Consider the following 19,969-nt stretch of genomic DNA (forward strand, 5'->3'; position numbering starts at 1 on the left):
CAACCTGAAGGCTTCTCTATTCACCGGGCGGACCGCACGGCATCTTCAGGCAAAGCGAAGGGTGGAGGGGTTTGCCTCCTCATCAACTCCTCCTGGTGCTTGGATGTGGTGACCCTGGCGACCTACTGCTCCCCAGACCTGGAACACTTGGCCGTAACGTGCCGCCCATACTATCTTCCACGTGCGTTCACTTCAGCCATTATCACAGCGGTCTACATCCCACCCCAGGCAGAAGTGAGGAAGGCGCTGGATGAACTGTACACAGTCAAAAACAACTATGAAACAGAACACCCGGAGGCCTTGTTCATTGTGGCCGGAGACTTCAACAAGGCCAACCTCAAGAGTGTCCTGCCAAAATTCCACCAGCACATCTGTCCCACCAGGGGCGACAACACTCTTGACCACTGCTACTCAAAAAACCGTTCCATCCCCCGACCGCACTTTGGGAAATCAGACGATAAGACTGTGCTCCTTCTCCCGTCTTACAAGCAGAAACTCAAACGGGAGAATCCAGCTAAGAAGGTTGTGCAGTGCTGGTCCGAGGAGACAGAAGAGCTCTTGCGTGACTGCTTAGAGACAGTGGATTGGTCCATATTTAAGAACTCAGCGACTAAAATAAATGAGTATGTCACCACCGTCACAGACTTCATCAGCAAATGTGTGGACGACTGCATGCCAAAGAAAGCAGTACGTACGTTCCCCAACCGGAAACCATGGCTCAACCGCGAGATTGACTCCCTACTGAAGGACAGATCTGAGGCGTTCAAGGCAGACGACCCTGCCCTATACAAGAAATCCAGGTACGACCTCCGCAAAGCCATCCGAGATGCTAAGAGAGAATATCAAACTAAGCTAGAGTCACAGACAGACTCTCGGCGGTTGTGGCAAGGACTAAACAACATAATGGGCTACAAAGCGAAGCCGAGCAGTATCTCTGGCAGCAGCACACCCCTCCCCAATGAACTTAATGCATTCTATGCTCGGTTTGAGCAGGCAACCAACAATCCGCTGTCGAGTGCCCCAGCAGCCCATAATTCACCCATACCCACCATCACAGTTTCCGAAGTCAGATCGGCCTTCCTGAAAGTGAACCCACGGAAGGCGGTGGGCCCGGACGGGATCCCTGGCCGTGCACTCAGAGCCTGCGCATACCAGCTGGCAGAGGTATTCACAGACATCTTTAACCTATCCCTACTCCACTCCGAGGTCCCCACCTGCTTCAAGAAGACCACCATCATACCGGTACCAAAAAAGAACCAGGCAACCTGCCTCAATGACTACCGCCCGGTGGCCCTGACGTCAGTTGTAATGAAGTGCTTTGAGAGGCTGATCATGAAGCGCATCACCTCCATACTCCCGGAACGCCTTGACCCATTTCAATTCGCATACCGTCGCAACGGGTCCACATCAGACGCCATTTCCCTGGCCATACACTCATCCCTAGAGCATCTCGAAAACAAGGACTCCTACATCAGACTCCTATTTATTGACTACAGCTCTGCCTTCAACACCATAATCCCAGCCAAGCTCATATCAAAGCTCCAAAACCTAGGACTTGGCTCTCCACTCTGCAACTGGATCCTTGACTTTCTGACCAACAGACCACAGTCAGTAAGAATGAACACCAACACCTCCTCCACAATAGTCCTCAGTACCGGTGCCCCGCAAGGCTGCGTACTTAGCCCCCTACTCTACTCCCTGTACACACACGACTGCGTGGCAAAACTTGGTTCCAACTCCATCTACAAGTTTGTTGACGATACGACCATAGTGGGCCGGATCTCGAATAACGACGAGTCAGAATACAGGAGGGAGATAGAGAACCTAGTGGAGTGGTGTAACGACAACAATCTCTCCCTCAATGCCAGCAAAACTAAAGAGCTGGTCATCGACTTCAGGAAGCAAAGTACTGTACACACCCCTGTCAGCATCAACGGAGCCGAGGTGGAGATGGTTAGCAGTTTCAAATTCCTAGGGGTGCAGATCACCAAAAATCTATCCTGGTCCACTCATGTCGACGCTATCACCAAGAAAGCACAACAGCGCCTATACTTCCTCAGGAAACTAAGGAAATTCGGCATGTCCACATTAACCCTTACCAACTTTTACAGATGCACGATAGAAAGCATCCTATCGGGCTGCATCACAGCCTGGTATGGCAACTGCTCGGCCCAGGACCGCAAGCAACTTCAGAGAGTCGTGAATACCGCCCAGTCCATCACACGAACCTGCCTCCCATCCATTGATTCCATTTACACCTCCCGCTGCCGGGGAAAAGCGGGCAGCATAATCAAAGACCCCTCCCACCCGGCTTACTCACTCTTCCAACTTCTTCTATCGGGCAGGAGATTCAGAAGTCTGAGAACACGCACGAACAGACTCAAAAACAGCTTCTTCCCCACTGTCACCAGACTCCTAAATGACCCTCTTATTGACTGACCTCATTAACACTACACCCTGTATGCTTCAACCGATGCCAATGCTTATGTAGTTACATTGTATATCTTGTGTTGCCCTATTATGTATTATCATGTATTTTCTTGAATTTTGTTTAATTCCCTTTTCTTCCATGTACTGAATGATCTGTTGAGCTGCTTGCAGAAAAATACTTTTCACTGTACCTCGGTACACGTGACAATAAACAAATCCAATCCAAGTATCACGGGATTTGTGTGGGCGCATGGGACTCCGAGGGTGAGAAGAGTTTTCCTGGAACGAGGCAGAGATATGGGGGGGGCTGGCATTGCCCAACGTCTGTGGGTACTATTGGGCTTCCAACGCAGCGATGGTGCGTAAGTGGGTAATGGACGAGGAGGGGCAGCATGGAAGAGGATGGAGGCAGCGTCATGTGTGGGCACGAGCCTGGAGGCGCTGGTAACGGCGCCGTTGCCGCTCCCTCCAACGAGGTATACCACGAGCCCGGTGGTGGCGGCTACCCTCAAAATTTGTGGGCAATGGAGACGGCACAGGGGAGAAGTGGGGGGCTCGATGGAGGCCCCGATATGGGGGAACCATCGGTTTGTCCCAGGGAGCATTGATGGCAGATTTCTGGGCTGGCACAGGGCAGGGCTTAGGAGGTTGAGGGACCTGTTCGTGGAGGGGAGGTTCGCGAGCTTGGGGGAGTTAGAGGGGAAGTTTGGGCTCCCCCGGGGAACATGTTTAGGTACATGCAGGTGAGGGCGTTTGCCAGGCAGCAGGTGGAGGGGTTCCCCTTGCTGCCCCCACGAGGGGTGCGGGATCGGTTGCTCTCAGGGGTGTGGGTTGGAGGAGGGAGGATTTCGGACATATACCGGGTAATGCAGGAGGTAGACGAGGCCTCGGTGGAGGAACTGAAGGGTAAATGGGAAGAGGAGCTGGGTGAGGAGATTGAGGAGGGGACGTGGGCGGATGCCCTAGAGAGAGTGAATTCCTCCTCTTCCTGTGTGAGGCTTAGCCTCATACAGTTCAAGGTGCTGCATAGGGCCCACATGACTGGGACGAGGATGGGTAGGTTTTTTGGGGGCGAGGACAGGTGTGCTAGGTGCTCGGGGAGCCCAGCGAACCACGCCCATATGTTTTGGGTGTGCCCAGCGCTGGGGGAGTTTTGGAAGGGGGTAGCAAGGACAGTGTCGAGGGTGGTGGGATCCAGGGTCAAGCCAGGCTGCGGACTCGCAATTTTTGGGGTTGCAGTGGAGCTGGGAGTGCAGGAGGCGAAAGAGGCCGGTGTTCTGGCCTTTGCGTCCCTAGTAGCCCGGCGGAGGATTCTTCTTCAGTGGAAGGATGCGAGGCCCCCCAAGCGTGGAGGCCTGGATCAATGATATGGCGAGGTTCAGCAAATTGGAGAAGGTGAAATTTGCCCTGAGGGGATCAGTACAAGGGTTTTTTAGGCGGTGGCAGCCTTTCCTGGACTTCCTGGCGGAACGGTAGGGAAATAGACCGGCAGCAGCAGCAACCCTGGGGGGAGGGGGGGAGGGAGGATGGGGTTTGGATCGGGGGGAGGGAGAACTGTGTACATGGGTCTGTGGTATGTGGCGGGTGCTATCTCTTTCCCTTTTGTTGTTGGGTGTTCTTTTGTTTTTTTTGTTTGTTTTTCTTTTGTTTGTAGTTGCTTATGAAGTTGGGTGGGAATTGTTTGAAAAACACGTTTGAAAAAAAAAGGGCAGCAGGGTAGCATGGTGGTTAGCATAAATGCTTCACAGCTCCAGGGTCCCAGGTTCGATTCCCGGCTGGGTCACTGTCTGTGTGGAGTCTGCACGTCCTCCCCCTGTGTGCGTGGGTTTCCTCCGGGTGCTCCGGTTTCCTCCCACAGTCCAAAGATGTGCGGGTTAGGTGGATTGGCCATGCTAAATTGCCCGTAGTGTCCTAATGAAAGTAAGGTTAAGGGGGGTGTTGTTGGGTTACGGGTATAGGGTGGATACGTGGGTTTGAGCAGGGTGATCATGGCTCGGCACAACATTGAGGGCCGAAGGGCCTGTTCTGTGCTGTGCTGTTCTATGTTCTATGTTCTTGGGGTGTTACCGCGGTTGTTTTGTTAATAGAGTTGAGTTTATATTTTGTAAAAATTTCAATAAAAATTATTTTAAAAAAAAGATTCCAGCATCTTCCCTACAACCGAAGTTAAAGCTCACTGGCCTGTAATTTCGCGCTTTCTGCCTACCTCCTTTTTTAAACAGCGGTGTCACGTTTGCTAATTTCCAATCCATCGGGACCACCCCAGAGTCTAGTGCATTTTTGTAAATTATCACTAGTGCATCTGCAATTTCCCTAGCCATCTCTTTTAGCACTCTGGGATGCATTCCATCAGTGCCAGGAGACTTGTCTACCTTTAGCCCCATTAGCTTGCCCATCACTACCTCCTTAGTGATAACAATCCTCTCAAGGTCCTCACCTGTCATAGCCTCATTTCTATCAGTCGCTGGCATGTTATTTGTGTCTTCCACTGTGAAGACCGACCCAAAAAACCTGTTCAGTTCCTCAGCCATTTCCTCATTTCCCATTATTAAAACTCCCTTCTCATCCTCTAAAGGACCAATATTTACCTTAGCCACTCTTTTTTGTTTTATATATTTGTAAAAACTTTTACTGTCTGTTTTTATATTCTGAGCAAGTTTACTCTCATACTCTATCTTACTCTTCCTTATAGGTTTTTTAGCAGCTTTCTGTTGCCCCCTAAAGATTTCCCAGTCCTCTAGTCTCCCAGCAATCTTTGCCACTTTATATGCTTTTTCCTTCAATTTGATACTCTCCCTTATTTCCTTAGATATCCACGGTCGATTTTCCCTCTTTCTACCGTCCTTCCTTTTTGTTGGTATAAACCTTTGCTGAGCACTGTGAAAAATCGCTTGGAAGGTTCTCCACTGTTCCTCAACTGTTCCACCATAAAGTCTTTGCTCCCAGTCTACCTTAGCTAGTTCTTCTCTCATCCCATTGTAATCTCCTTTGTTTAAACACAAAACACTAGTATTTGATTTTACTTTCTCACCCTCCATCTGTATTTTAAATTCCACCATATTGTGATCGCTCCTTCCGAGAGGATCCTTAACTATGAGATCATGAATCAATCCTGTCTCATTACACAGGACAAGATCTAGGACCGCTTGTTCCCTCGTAGGTTCCATTACATACTGTTCTAGGAAACTATCGCGGATACATTCTATAAACTCCTCCTCAAGGTTGCCTTGACCGACCTGGTTAAACCAATCGACATGTAGATTAAAATCCCCCATGATAACTGCTGTACCATTTCTTTTTTTTAAATATAATTTTTATTGGAATTTTTTACAGAAAATATAAAACGTAACGACAAACAATGAAATGCAACAAAATAACCCATAATAACTGTATCACCCCCAGACCGTATTGACGCATGTATCCCATCCCCCACCCCCCAACCCCAATGAACAACAGAAGAATTTAAAAATAAATTTAAATTAAATAAACAAACATAGTCATCGTCCGCCCCCCACACCTTTTCCCTCCCCCTTCCCCCCCACCCCCTCGGGTTGCTGCTGCTACTGTCCCCGTACCCTATCGTTGAGCCAGAAAGTCGAGAAAAGGTTGCCACCGCCTAAAGAACCCTTGTACCGACCCTCTCAGGGCGAATTTGATCTTCTCTAGCTTAATGAAACCCGCCATGTCATTGATCCAGGTCTCCACGCTTGGGGGCCTTGCATCCTTCCATTGTAGCAAGATCCTTCGCCGGGCTACTAGGGACGCAAAGGCCAGCACACCGGCCTCTTTCGCCTCCTGCACTCCCGGCTCCACCCCAACCCCAAGAATCGCGAGTCCCCATCCTGGCTTGACCCTGGATCCCACCACCCTCGACACCGTCCTCACCACCCCCTTCCAGAACTCCTCCAGTGCCGGGCATGCCCAGAACATATGGGCATGGTTCGCTGGACTCCCCGAGCACCTGACACACCTATCTTCACCCCCAAAGAACCTACTCATCCTCATCCCAGTCATGTGGGCCCTATGCAGCACCTTGAATTGAATGAGGCTAAGCCGCACACACGAGGAGGAAGAATTTACCCTCTCCAGGGCATCAGCCCATGTCCCTTTTTCGATCTGTTCCCCCAGTTCCCCCTCCCACTTCGTTTTCAGCTCCTCTACTGACGCCTCTTCCACCTCCTGCATGAGCTTGTAGATATCAGATATCTTCCCCTCTCTGACCCAGACCCCCGAAAGCACCCTGTTGCTCACCCCCCTCGCGGGAAGCGAAGGGAATCCCTCCACCTGCGGCCTAGCAAATGCCTTTACCTGCAGATACCTGAACATGTTACCCGGGGGGAGCCCAAATTTCTCCTCCAACTCCCCCAGGCTCGCAAACCTCCCATCAATAAACAGGTCCCTCAGCTGTCTGAATCCCGCTCTGTACCAACCCTGAAATCCCCCATCAATGTTCCCCGGGACGAACCTATGGTTCCCCCTTAACGGAGCCTCCATCGAGCCCCTCACTTCTCCCCTATGTCGCCTCCACTGCCCCCAAATCTTGAGGGTAGCCGCCACCACCGGACTCGTGGTATACCTCGGAGGAGGGAGTGGCCACGGCGCCGTTACCAGGGCCCCCAGGCTTGTATCTACACAGGACGCCCTCTCCATCCGTTTCCATGCTGCCCCCTCCCCCTCCATTACCCACTTGCGCACCATCGACACATTGGCCGCCCAATAATACCCCGAGAGATTGGGTAACGCCAGCCCCCCCCCCCCCATCTCTACCCCGCTCCAAGAAGACCCTCTTCACCCTCAGGGTCCCATGCGCCCAAACAAAGCTCATGATGCTGCTATTCACCCTTCTAAAAAAGGCCCTAGGGATAAAGATGGGCAAACACTGAAAAAGGAACAAGAACCTCGGGAGAACTGTCATTTTGACGGACTGCACTCTACCCGCCAACGATAGCGGCACCATGTCCCACCTTTTAAATTCCTCCTCCATCTGTTCCTCCAGCCTGGTAAAATTAAGCTTATGGAGAGTCCCCCAACTCCTGGCCACCTGCACCCCCAGGTATCTGAAACTCTTCACGGCCCTCTTAAACGGGAGTCTCCCAATTCCCTCCTCCTGATCACCCGGGTATACTACAAATACCTCACTCTTGCCTAAATTTAACTTATAGCCCGAGAAGCCCCCAAATTCCGCTAACAGCTCCATCACCCCCGGAATTCCCCCTTCTGGATCCGCCACATACAACAGCAGGTCGTCCGCATACAGCGATACACGATGTTCCTCTCCACCCCGCACCAGACCCCTCCATCTCCCTGACTCCCTCAACGCCATAGCCAAAGGTTCAATCGCCAGTGCAAAGAGCAAGGGGGACAGGGGGCATCCCTGCCTGGTCCCACGGTAGAGCCTAAAGTACTCCGATCTCCTTCCATTGGTAACTACACTTGCCATCGGAGCCGCGTAGAGCAGCCTCACCCATTTGATGAATCCCTCCCCGAATCCGAACCGCTCCAGCACCTCCCACAGGTACCCCCACTCAACTCTATCAAACGCTTTCTCCGCATCCAGCGCCACCACTATCTCCGCCTCCCCCTCCACTGCCAGCATCATAATAACATTTAGCAGTCTCCGCACATTCGTGTTGAGCTGCCGTCCCTTGACAAATCCTGTCTGATCCTCGTGTATCACCCCTGGCACACAGTCCTCTATCCTGGTGGCCAGGATCTTCGCCAGCAACTTAGCGTCAACATTGAGGAGCGAGAAAGGCCTGTATGATCCACACTGCAAGGGGTCCTTATGCCGCTTTAGGATCAGAGAGATCAGTGCCCGCGACATCGTCGGGGGCAAAGCCCCCCCCTCCCATGCCTCATTGAAGGCTCGCACCAACAGGGGGCCCACCAGATCCGCATACTTTTTATAAAATTCCACCGGGAACCCGTCCGGCCCCGGCGCCTTACCTGACTGCATTTGTCCAATCCCCCTGACTAGCTCCTCCAACTCTATCGGTGCCCCCAGCCCCTCTACCAGCTCCTCTCTGCTGTACCATTTCTACATGCATCAGTTATTTCTTTGTTTATTGCCTGCCCCACCATAACGTTACTATTTGGTGGCCGATAGACTACTCCTCTCAGTGACTTTTTCTCCTTACTATTCCTGATTTCCACCCAAATGGATTCAACCTTATCCTCCATAGCACCGATTTCATCCCTTACTATTGCCCGGATGTCATCCTTAAATAACAGAGCAACACCACCTCCCTTACCATCCACTCTGTCCTTCCGAATAGTTTGATACCCTCGGATATTTTTTTTTTTTTAAATTTAGAGTGCCCAATTAATTTTTTCCAATTAAGGGGCAATTTAGCATGGCCAATCCACCTACTCTGCACATCTTTGGGTTGTGGGGGTGAAACCCACGCAAACACGGGGAGAATGTGCAAACTCCACACAGACAGTGACCCAGAGCCGGGAACGAACCTGGGACCTCGGCGCCGTGAGGCAACAGGGCTAACCCACTGCGTCACCGTGCTGCCTCCCTCGGATATTTAACTCCCAGTCGTGACCATCCTTTAACCATGTTTCAGTAATGGCCACTAAATCATAGTCATTTACGATGATTTGTGCCATCAACTCATTTACTTTATTCCGAATACTACGAGCATTCAGGTAAAGTACACTTATGTTGGTTTTTTTTACCTCTGTTTTGAATCTTAACATCTCCAGTTTTATTCTTTTTAGTATCACTGGGCCTATTCACTGAGCTCCCCTCAGTCACTGTACCTTGTACTGTCGCCCTTTTTGATTTTTGACTATGTCTTCTCTGCCTTGCACTTTTCCCCTTACTTCCTTTTGCTTCTGTCCCTGTTTTACTACCTTCCAACTTCCTGCATCGGTTCCCATCCCCCTGCCACATTAGTTTAAACCCTCCCCAGCAGCTCTAGAAAACACATCGGTTCCAGTCCTGCCCAGGTGCAGACCGTCCGGTTTGTACTGGTCCCACCTCCCCCAGAACCGGCCCCAATGCCCCAGGAATTTGAATCCCTCCCTCTTGCACCATCTCTCGAGCCACGCTTTCATCCTGTCTATCCTGACGTTCCTACTCTGACTAGCTCGTGGCACTGGTAGCAATCCTGAGATTACTACCTTTGAGGTCCCTCCCTCTTGCACCATCTCTCGAGCCACGCATTCATCCTATCTATCCTGACATTCCTACTCTGACTAGCTCGTGGCACTGGTAGCAATCCTGAGATTACTACCTTTGAGGTCCTACTTTTTAGTTTAACTCCTAACTCCCTGAATTCCGCTTGTAGGACCTCATACCGTTTTTTACCTATATTGTTGGTGCCTATGTGCACCACGACAGCTGGCTGTTCACCCCCCCCCCCCCCCCCCCCCCAGAGTGTCCTGCAGCCGCTCCGAAACATCCTTGACCCTTGCACGAGGGAGGCAACATACCATCCTGGACTCTCGATTGCGTCCACAGAACCGCCTGTCTATTCCTCTTACGATCGAGTCCCCTATCACTATTGCCCTGCCATTTTTCTTCCTGCCCTGCTGTGCAGCAGAGCCAGCCACGGTGCCATGAACCTTGCTGCTGCCTTCCCCTGGTGAGCCATCTCCCTCAACAGTATCCAAAGCGGTATACCTGTTTTGCAGGGAGATGACTGCAGGGGACACCTGCCTTCCTACTCTTGCTCTGTCTTTTGGTCACCCATTTGCTATCTCCCTCAGTAACTTTCACCTGCGGTGTGACCAACTCGCTAAACGTGCTATCCACGACCTCCTCAGCATCGTGGATGCTCCAAAGTGAGTCCATCCGCAGCTCCAGAGCCGTCAAGCGGTCTAACAGGAGCTGCAACTGAACACACTTCTTGCACGTGAAAGAGCCAGGGACAGTGGACGTGTCCCTGAGCTCCCACATCGCACACGAGGAGCATGACACGGGTCTGGGATCTCCCGCCATGTCTTAAACCTTAGGTAAACTTATACAACAACAATTTCAAAATAAAAATAAATAAATTAGACAATGAAAAGAAAAACTACTTACCAGTCACTTACCAGGGTTAAAAAGCACCTCCGATAAAGCACCTTCTCTCACTCTGCACCGAATTACCTCACTGCACCAAATTACCAAGTTGCAATCCCCACTCTAGATGTGCCTCACTCAGGATGTGTCTCCTTGAAAAGCGCTAGCTTACTGAGTGCGCTTTCTGTCTGTCTTTTATGCAGACCTCAGCTAAGCGATGATTCAAAAAATACCTAAACTTCAAAGAGAAGAATACAATGTGCCCTTTGTGCCCCTAAACAGGCCTCAGGTGATTGACAGATAACTGGTGTTGTAAGACTTCTTACTGTGCTCAACTATATTAAGTGCTGGAGTGCATAATTGTGACTTGGGTATTTGCAAGTACAATAAATAGTGGATAAGTAAAAGATTTTGCACCATACCTGTTTGAATCCTGAAGAGCAGTATAATATATTTTGAGTTTACAAAATCCTGTAGTGTTTGGAACAAATTGGATAAGCTATAGTGCAGCACCGGTAGTTGCAGTTACCACTCGTGTTGGTAGTGGCGCAGTCAAATTGAGATCATAAAAGTAAAAATATCACCCAATGTTTTGAGAACAGTCAAGTGTACTGGATTAAGATCTGTCTATGCACTGGATTTGTACAGTGTTGTATCTAGTAGTGCATTGGTACTGGTGTGTTTTCCCAATAATGTGTTAGTACCCCAATACACTGGATATGTTTAGTGACAATACTGAATGCTGTGTGTATCTAATATCAGTCTTTATTACCATTATGTCTTTGTGTAGTATATAGGAGCACAAGGATCATGGCTGTCATTAACTTTGTGTTCAATTGACCAAAAATTTAGCTGGTGCATTGGAGACGATCAGTTTTGCCATCTATGTTTCCTGCCAGTGAGAGGAGGCTCCCAAGATATAGAAAATGATCCACTTTTTCCAGGATCTTGCCGTCAGTCTTAATCAATGGGGAAATAGGTTGTGCAGTGAGAACTGGTTGGAATAGGGCCTTAGTTTTCTGGAGATTTATTGAACGGCCTATTTTCTTATAGTTTTGGAGGCGGAATTGACAATGACATGGAGTATAGTTTCACACATGTCACCTGCATACTGAAACTCTATGACATGTTTAAGAATTTCATCAGGAATTCCATCTACTCCAGAGCCCTTGATGTTTTTCAGCACTTGGATGGATTTTTAAACAACTTTAGGGTTGTGTGCCAAGCATCCCTGAAATGATCAAACATCCCCATTGACTAATGGGAGTCTCTGCATGTGACCAACAGGTTTATTCCGGAGGGCACCAAACACATTGAGAGACCTTGTCTAAAACGTGCAGAACCGTAGCTGAGGTATGTGAGAGAGCACTCTAACTTCCAAACTCTTCATCTGCCTGAACCTTCAAGCACACATCCTGCATGTAGCAAAGCCTGGAGATCACATATTGGACTTAGCAGCTATCTTAGAACCCATAAACTGGAGTGGAAGTAAATCACCTTCGATCCCAGTGGACTACCTAGGATGAAGACCTTTGTGTAGTGAAGCTGTGTTCTCTAAGTTTTCATTTATCCTAAGAAATAGGATATGAGCTGTCCCCATTTATATCTGCACACAATTTATTATTCTTGAAACAGCTTTGTAAGACGTACAAAGTTAACTCAAATTTTCTCTTTTGGATACTAGCATTACAAATCATTCATCTGAACACAACTAGATTGGTGATCACAAGTCTGTTTCAAGAATAATTGGTCTCGGTCCAGCATAACAGTGTTAATGTGGACTACTAATTTCATTTTTAGAAGAAGTAACAAAAGTTGTATATTGGAGAATGTACATGGACGTAATTTATGTGGAATTCCAGAACTAAAGAGAACTTCCGGTGGAGGCCATGGTGTGAGTGGTCGCACATTTGGTAGCTCCCGCTTGTGGCGGTGTTTTTGGACCTTTTCCCGGATTTTATCAGGTGGATGTTTTAGTCAAAAAAGGTGCAGAGTGGTGGAGGAAGAGTTTGTTCCACCAGTGGATGGATTTGTGGACCAGAAGTGGTTTTAGGCGAAAGGAGCTGTTGGAGCGAGAAACCTATCCTGCGACACAGGGGAAGATGGCGGAGGGTAAGGGACTGGCCCTACCATCTCAGTGGTCTATGGAACAGCTGGTGGACATCTTGAATGAGAAGTTCACCCAGCAGAGGAAGGAGTCTCTGGAAGACCTGACGAGGGCAGTGGATCCGTTTAAGATGGGGATCGACCGCGTGGAGGTGAGGTTGGACTCTCAAAGCCAGGCGATCCAGAAGGTGGAAGAGACGGTGAGGAAGCATGAGCAGCAGCTTGCTTCATTGGCAGGCGAGATGGGGGTGATGCGAGATGCCCAGAAGCGGCTTCAGGAGAAGGTGGAGGATTTGGAGTACCGCTCCTGGAGATAGAACCTGAGGATCATGGAGTTGACAGAGGGCATTGAGGGAGTGGATACTGGCTCGTATGTGGCCAAGATGTTGGAGATGTTGCTGGGTGAGGGTGTCTTCAAACGGCCCCTGGCTGTGGACCGGGCGCACAGGGTGCTGATGAGGAAGCCACAGGGCAGTGAGCCGCCAAAGGCGATGGTGGTGCGATTGCACTGGTTTCTGGACAAGGAGCGGATACTGAGGTGGGCTAAGCAGACGAGGCAGTGTATCTGGGAGGACAGCGATGAGTATACCAGGACCTGGATGCGGAGCTGACTGAGGAGAGCGGGCTTTATCAAAGTGAAGGCTATCCTCTTTAAGAAGGGGGTGAAGTTTGGGAAGCTGTACCTGACTCGCCCCTGGGTGACTTAACGATGGTTGAGAATACTATTTTGGAACGCCGGAGGAAATGGAGTTTGTGAGAGACAATGGAATGGCAGGAGAAGGAGGACATTGAACTTTGGAGGAGGTGTTTTTTCCCCCCTCTGGGGGCCATTGTTCTTTGTTCTGTGGGGGTTGGGGGCTTGTTTTGCCTCTTTCGGTCTTTGAATGTTGATGTTGTTGTTTGCACCAGGAGAGTGTTTGAGGGGGGGAGAAGAATTTCAATGGGTGGGTAGGATGCTACGTGCCATGGACCGGGGGTTCCAGGATAGCTGGGCGGGCTAGTTCACGGAAGTGCAGTGGGGGGGTGAGCAGGTGGTCAGAGTGTTGATGAGGTTGGGATTGTTGTTTTGGATGGGGGGAACTGCACCAGGGGAGGTTTTTTAAAAATGTGATATGAGGGGGGTCGATGACGGTGGACATCTGAGGGGGTGCGGGGTATGCCAGATTTGACGCCGTGGTCACCTCTAATTCACAAGATTCTATATTCAGTTCTGCTTCCAGAAACCTGGGCACAAAAATCTAGACTTACAATCCAGTGCAGTGCTGAAGGTGGGTGTAAAACGTCCCATGACTCTATTTCAAAGAAGAAAGAGCAAGGGAGTTCTCCTTGGTGTTCTGGCCAATGTTTACTCCTACAATCAACATTACAAAAACAGATTATCTGGTCATTATGACATTGGTGTTTGTGGGAACTTGCTGTGCTCAAATTGGTTGGTGCATTTCCTACATTACATTTTTTGACGACACTTCAAAAGTACTTCATAGGCTGTAAAGAGCTTTGGGATACATAATATATATTTGGTTCTATGTAAAAGCAAGTTTTTATTTTAGCTCTCTATGATATACTTTACAATAACCCCTGGAGTTCAAAATGCTAAATTGTTTGGTTGTGATGTGATTCTGAAATGCTAGCCACGATCTTCAAATGACTGGTGGCTTTTGTTTGTTGCCAGGAAGGTGGATAGTGGGGCTCTTTGAACAGAGCATTTTGGAATCTGATCTCTTTCTCCGTGAAGGGAATGCTCATTCAATCCTCTGCTTGGGTGTTCTGCAAATGTGTTTTAGATCACAGGAGAATGTTAACACTTGTTTTAACTTGCCAGTTTTGTACTTTTGTTGCAGAGCATATTAGAAAATTGACATGTACCCATTAGACCAACAATTTTCAAAGTGGGGGTCGTGAGCCGCAGCCGAGTGTCAGGTGGGTCACAGGCGGTGTTGGGATGGTCGCAGAGCCATCCATCGCGGCATTCCCGATCATGGGAATTCAGGCACAACGGCCGCAGCAGCTGGCTTTTAAAAATGCCAGCTGCGAGCGACTTAAAAAAAAACGGCAGTGACCAGCCTTAAAAATGCTACTCATGTGTGCCTACATTAGTGCACATGGCCAGCCCCAGAGAGAAACACCGCCTCCTCCTGACATCAGCGCGCCAACCCAGCAGAAGATGTTTTTCAAAATTCAATTCCGTCTTCCTGCATCAATATGCTCAATGGTTGAGCCTGCAGAACTCGCTTTGATAGTGAATTTTAGAGATTAAAAAGATTCACAATGCATTGAGTTAAGTAATTCCTCTTCATCTATGTCTAAAATTGTCGCATTATAATTTGCAGACTGTATCCCCAGGCTGTAAACCACCCATCTGAGGAAAACTTGCATTCTGCATCTGCTCTGCAGAGTCCTGAGAGAATAATGCCTGTTTCAAGTAGGTCATTTTTCATCCTTTGCTACTTTAGATATAGAATATCCAAACTCACCTCTCTCATTAAAGGTAAGAGAAAATGAAAGATTGCGAAGGTCGGCCGGCATGGGTCCCGAAGGATGGCCAGTTGGTAAAAATGGGTCCCGGCTAAAAAAGTTTGAAAAAGACTGCTTAGACTTTTTTCATGAGTGCTACCTTGTAAATCAATTTCTACTCTTTTTTTTGTGTCTGCACTTCTAGCTCTCCAACCTTGGAAGGAAAGATGAGCAAGTAGTTGTTAGGTTGTGTTGCGTTGTGGAGACGTTTTGCTGACGTTCCATACTTTGTTCTTTCTGTATCCCTTAGAATTTCTGGTACGAGCGTTGATTGTCCTGTTAATCTGTGGCATGGTGAACAAGTGCATTCTGTCTGGCAAGCCAGAGCTCAGTAATTCATATAAAGGTAAAAGTCACCAGAGTCCCAGATGACCATAGGCTGCTTTCCTCTTTGTGGGGAGAGATAAGGGGCAGCAGGGTAGCATGGTGGTTAGCATAAATGCTTCACAGCGCCAGGGTCCCAGGTTCGATTCCCGGCTGGGTCACTGTCTGTGTGGAGTCTGCACGTCCTCCCCCTGTGTGCGTGGGTTTCCTCCGGGTGCTCCGGTTTCCTCCCACAGTCCAAAGATGTGCGGGTTAGGTGGATTGGCCATGCTAAATTGCCCGTAGTGACCTAATAAAAGTAAGGTTAAGGGGGGGGTTGTTGGGTTACGGGTATAGGGTGGATACGTGAGTTTGAGTAGGGTGATCATGGCTCGGCACAACATTGAGGGCCGAAGGGCCTGTTCTGTGCTGTACTGTTCTATGTTCTATGTTCTATAACTGGTGGTGATTTAACCTGAGGATCAGGCAAGGGACAAGGTTGAGAAAGCGGGGCCTTCATGAATAACCTCATGAATTGAACCGGCGCTGCTGGCTTCGTTCTGCATCACAAACCAGCTGTCTAGCCAACGGAGCTAACCTGGCCCTGATTCATATAGCTGACTAACTATGAGTTGCAGAGGAATATATTGAGCTGTTCGAAAGAAATAACCGTGGTAATGTGAATGTAATAATCAGCAACATTTCCCTGACAAATTTCCTTTGTCTCCCATTTCCATTAAAAAAAAATTTTTTTGGTATTTAATTTTTTTTTCAATTAAGTTACAATCTAGCCTGCACATCTTTGGGTTTTAGGGGTGAGACCCACGTAAACACGGGGAGAATGTGCAAACAACACACGGATAGTGACCTGGCTCGAACCCGGGTCCTCAGTTTTATGCCATTTCCATCTTTTAGAACTTAACTTTTCATGTTTTAATGCCTTAAAAATTTATTCTTTTCTCATCTAGAACAACAGTTTTAGCTGTTATATATAGGATCAAAATAATTCTGCGAGGGGGACAATTCTACTGCTTCATTTGCAGCTTTTAAATCTCTTTGTTCAGGAATATCTGTACCAATCTTGGCTTCAATGTAGATTGGAATTTCATTTCACTATTGTAAAAGTACAGGGCTCTGATTTCAACAATGCAGAGGTGCATGTTGCTACTAGCCCAAACAACACGTCAAGCACACCAGTAGGGATAAAATGGAACTGTTCCATGACAACACTCTGTATCCAAATGGGTGTTTCGTGTTTTATTTGCTGTACTATCCAGTCGGAAGTTGTAAATGTGGAATGACCAAGGCAACACAGCAGGCAGGAGTTATTGGAACACGGCAATGCCACAGACAGTTTCTGTAAGTATTATGTAGTATTTTTCTTGGACGAGGCATCATTCTTATGCAATGCAGTATGTTATTAAATCTGATGTAGCGGAATTTCCGACACTTCAGATTGTGTCCCTTGAAGCTTTCAGCTTAATGGTCGAATTAATGATCTTTTGCACCAAAAACGTTGAATCAATGTTAGAAATGTTTTCATGTAAATCTATGCAAGCTTGTAGACTGGGTAAGTTGAAGTCAACATTACCTGTGCAGACTGATATCTTGGCGGGAAGATGGTTAATATTTAAAATTAGGTTTTAAACGATGAAGTGAAGAAATGTGATAAGCAGGTTTTGGGAGGAAGCATTGATGCAAACAGGGCCAGAACTCAAAGAATGAAAGGTTACCTTGGCATGTAGAGCTGAAGCCACGTTGCAGGGAGAGGAAAGCATAAACTGCAGAAGGATTTATGGATAAGGATGGGGATTTTGGGGTGGCACGCAGTGCAATGATTAATACTGCTGCCTCATGGTGACAAGAACCCATGTTCGATCCCGGCCCCGGGTAACTGTTCATGTGGATCTTGCACATTCTCCCCGTGTCTGCATGGATCTCACCCCCACAACCCAAAGATGTGCAGGCTTGGTGGATTGGCCATTGCTCCTTAATTGGGGAAAAAAACTTGGGTACTTAAAAAAAAAATGGATGGGGATTTTAATTTGATAGTTTGGGGGCTGAGGAGTAATTGGAGATGGGCAGGGTGTTAAGGGTTGGAATTTTGGATAAGCTGTACTTTGTGCAGGATGGTGAAGAGATGGTTTGAACAGTTGACCCTGGAGGTGACTGAAGTGTGCTTGAGGGTTTCTACATTAGTTGGAGATAAATTGCGGATGGAGGTGAATAATGCTATGAAGGTGGAATGGATAACCATGGTGATGGATAGAATGTGCAGTTTCTAGTTTAGAGGCAAATAAAGTTGTACATTGATGTGTTCAGTAGGAGCAAGCTGCTGAGGAGAGGGATATAATTGGGTTATGTGTGGGCTTTTGGCAGAGACTTGGGAAGAGAATGGCTTTGATTTTGCAGATGTTAAGTTGAATAGCGTTCCTGCTTATCCATAATAGCAGGAAAGCTAAGAAGTGAGGTAGTTGTTGTCAGCCTAACAGTGATGGAAATCAGATTCTATATCTTCAGATGATGCTACCAAGGGCAGTATGTAAAAGAGGGAGAAGAAGGGACTGAGGAGTGATTTTTCAAATTTTGTTTAAACTTTGTTTAAAAATGCCATTAGTAAAACCTGGACTGGATTTTAGAATGCAAACCGCCAAGGGAAAGCATTATTACGAGAGAAGATTTTAATGGGTGTTTTTGGGAGTGGGGGTTGGAAACTCTCAATCATCGTGGGTGGGTGGGTGGGGGGGGGGGGGGGGGGGGGGGGGGGGGAGTTCTGAAGAGAAATCCACAGATACTAACTTGGATTCAGAATTTGCCCACAATCATCTTGTGTATTTAATAGTCTTTGTGGTAACAAGACCATTGTGGATTAAGATGTACTTTGTAATCTATGTTAATCCTAAAACCTGTGTGCAATTGTTAAGCTAAGGCAGGGGAGTAAAGCTGTATTGTATCATAAACCAATTTTCATGTTTAATAATTTTTTTTCTTCCTGTTAAAACTAATTTGGTGATGCTGTGATTCTGTTCCTCCACATTTCATTAAAAGAAAGTTACGGTCGTTTGAGCCAGGGATCCATTCTGGGATCTTATCGGCCAGTTTAAAAAAAATAAATTTGGAGTGCCCAATCCATTTTGTTTACTAATTAAGGGGCAATTTAGTGTGGCCAATCCACCTACCCTGCACATCTTTGGGTTGTGGGGGGCGAAACCCACGCACACATGGGGAAATGTGCAAATTCAATACGGACAGTGACCCTGAGCTGTGATCGAACCTGGGACCTCGGCGTTGTGAGGCAGCAGTCCTAACCACTGCGCGTCCATGTTCTCAGCCAGTTTTAACATGAACTGGGATCGCAACACATGGAGTGAATCAAAGTAGCTGAAATCTGACATCTGTAATGCTGGAGGGCAAGATCGATCATCCACTTGGCGCTTCTGACTGAAGATGTCTGCCAATGCTTCAGCCGTGACTTTTTTACTGATGTCCTGGCCTTCCCCACCATTGAGGATGGGGATATTTGTGGAGCCTCCTTTGTTAGTTATTTAATTGTGCATCACCATTCATGATTGAATGTGGCAGGATTCCAGAGCTTGGATCAGATTCGTTGGTTTCAGGATCACATAGCTCTGCCTATTGCATGCTGCTTTCACTGTTTGCCATGCAAGTAATCCTGTTTTGTATCTTCACCAGGTTGTCACTTTATTTTTAGATATGCCTGGTGCAGCCCTGGCATGCACTCTTAATTGAACTAGGGTTGATCCCCAGACTTGAAGGTAATGGTAGAGTGAGGGATATGCTGGGCCATGAGGTTACACAGAAGCACAGTGGATAGCATTGTTGCTTCACAGTGCCAGGGTCCCAGGTTCGATTCCTGGCTTGGGCCACTGTCTGTGCGGAGCCTGCACGTTTTCCCTGTGTCTGCGTGGGTTTCCTCCAGGTGCTTCGGTTTCTTCCCACTAGTCCTGAAAGAAGTGTTGTTAAGTAATTTGGACATTCTAAATTCTCTCTTGTGTACCTGAACAGGTGCCGGAATGTGGCAACTGGGGACTTCTCGCAGTAACTTCATTGCAGTGTTAATGTAGACCTACTTGTGACAATAAAGATTATTATTATAGGTGTACACAATTCTGCTGTTGCTGATAGCCCACTGCGCCTCATGGATGCCCAGTTTTGATGTTTTGGATCTGTCCGAAATCTGTCCCATTTAGCACATTGGTACAGCCACGCAACACAATGGAGGGTATCCTCAATGTGAAGATGTGTCTTTGGCTCCACAAGGACTGTGCGGTGGTCCCTCCTACCAATACAGTCATGGACAGGTGCATCTATGATATATAGATTGGCGAGGTCATGATCAAGTAGGGTTTCCCTCTTGTTGGTTGCCTCACTACCTCCCGAAGACCCAGTCTAGCAGCTATGTTCTTTAGGAGTCGACAAGCTCAGTCAGTCGTGATTCTACTGAGCCACTCTTGGTGATGGACATTGAAATACCCTGCCCAGAGTACATTCTGTGCCTTTGCCACCCTCAGTGCTTCCTCCAAGTGGTGTTTGACATGGAAGAGTACTGTTTCATCAGCGGAAGGAGAATGGTACGGAATA

The 19,969-nt window shown here is 48.0% G+C and overlaps 1 protein-coding gene across 13 annotated transcripts in view; it reads left to right on the top strand.

Moving 5' to 3' along the window:
* Nucleotides 1-19,969, top strand: part of ccdc30 (coiled-coil domain containing 30) — a 200,159-nt gene that overhangs the window by 14,795 nt on the left and 165,395 nt on the right. Inside the window, exon 2 of one of the 13 annotated variants that reach the window (XM_038773508.1) lies at nt 14,881-14,972. The exons of the other annotated variants lie outside the window; for them this stretch is intronic. The gene's annotated coding sequence lies outside the window, so the exon portion shown is untranslated. The remainder of the gene's footprint in view (nt 1-14,880; nt 14,973-19,969) is intronic. 13 annotated transcript variants of the gene reach the window in all.

This window comes from Scyliorhinus canicula, chromosome 16 (assembly GCF_902713615.1).
Source record: "Scyliorhinus canicula chromosome 16, sScyCan1.1, whole genome shotgun sequence".
Classification (NCBI taxonomy): domain Eukaryota; kingdom Metazoa; phylum Chordata; class Chondrichthyes; order Carcharhiniformes; family Scyliorhinidae; genus Scyliorhinus; species Scyliorhinus canicula.